We start from the raw sequence: 1,437 nt of genomic DNA, 5'->3' as shown, positions 1-1,437 counted from the left end.
CCGCATGGGGGAGGCTGGGAGCCGCTGCAGCAAGTCACTTGAGGCTGTGTGGGTTGAGAAGGAGGAGGAGGAGGTGTGAAGTAGAAGTGAAGTGCAAAGAGAAAAGAAAAAACAGAATGGTGGCAAAGTAAAAGGTCGCGTCGCTTGGAGAGAAAAGAAAAAGGCAGGAAGAAAATCGGCCGGGGAAAGTCGCTTTGGCGCCAAAGTCGATTAGGGCGTAGAGGGTAGCGATTAGGGCGTCGCCGGTCGATTAGGGCGCTTTAGGGTAGAGGGGCCGAGGGAGAGGGTTAGGTTTGGAGATGGGCGTTCTCCTCGCGGCCGGTTCCCGAAAGCGCGTAGATGGAGGGATCGACGTGGCACGAAGACCCGACGTAGACCCGATGTAGAGGACGGACCGATGGGGAAGGGGCCGCAAAACGTAGGCCGAGACAGGAAGCCAAACCCGAAATCGAAATCGAAATCGAAATCGAGTAGCCGATCGAAGAGATGGCCGCGCGCCGAATCGCAGAGCTGAGCCGAACCGTAGGAACGTACCGTGGAGACACAACACACGACACACCCCTCTATGCACCCGTGGGCAGGGAACAAGAAGGAGGCAGGCCAATCCGCTGCAGCAAGTCGCTCGAGGCCGCGCGGGTCGAGAAGGAGGAGGAGGAGGTGTGAAGTAGAAGCGAAGTGCAAAGAGAAAAGAAAAAACAGAACGGCGGCAAAGTAAAAGGCGCGTCGCTTGGAGAGAAAAGAAAAAGGCAGGAAGAAAATCGGCCGGGGAAAGTCGCTTTGGCGCCAAAGTCGATTAGGGCGTAGAGGGTAGCGATTAGGGCGTCGCCGGTCGATTAGGGCGCTTTAGGGTAGAGGGGTCGAGGGAGAGGGTTAGGGTTAGGGTTAGGGTTAGGGTTAGGGTTAGGGTTAGGGTTAGGGTTAGGGTTAGGGTTAGGGTTAGGGTTAGGGTTAGGGTTAGGGTTAGGGTTAGGGTTAGGGTTAGGGTTAGGGTTAGGGTTAGGGTTAGGGTTAGGGTTAGGGTAGGTTAGGGTTAGGGTTAGGGTTAGGGTTAGGGTTAGGGTTAGGGTTAGGGTTAGGGTTAGGGTTAGGGTTAGGGTTAGGGTTAGGGTTAGGGTTAGGGTTAGGGTTAGGGTTAGGGTTAGGGTTAGGGTTAGGGTTAGGGTTAGGGTTAGGGTTAGGGTTAGGGTTAGGGTTAGGGTTAGGGTTAGGGTTAGGGTTAGGGTTAGGGTTAGGGTTAGGGTTAGGGTTAGGGTTAGGGTTAGGGTTAGGGTTAGGGTTAGGGTTAGGGTTAGGGTTAGGGTTAGGGTTAGGGTTAGGGTTAGGGTTAGGGTTAGGGTTAGGGTTAGGGTTAGGGTTAGGGTTAGGGTTAGGGTTAGGGTTAGGGTTAGGGTTAGGGTTAGGGTTAGGGTTAGGGTTAGGGTTAGGGTTAGGGTTAGG

This window comes from Acanthamoeba castellanii (genome assembly GCF_000313135.1).
Source record: "Acanthamoeba castellanii str. Neff unplaced genomic scaffold scf7180000084706, whole genome shotgun sequence".
Lineage (NCBI taxonomy): Eukaryota > Discosea > Longamoebia > Acanthamoebidae > Acanthamoeba > Acanthamoeba castellanii.
This window is presented reverse-complemented; position numbering follows the sequence as displayed.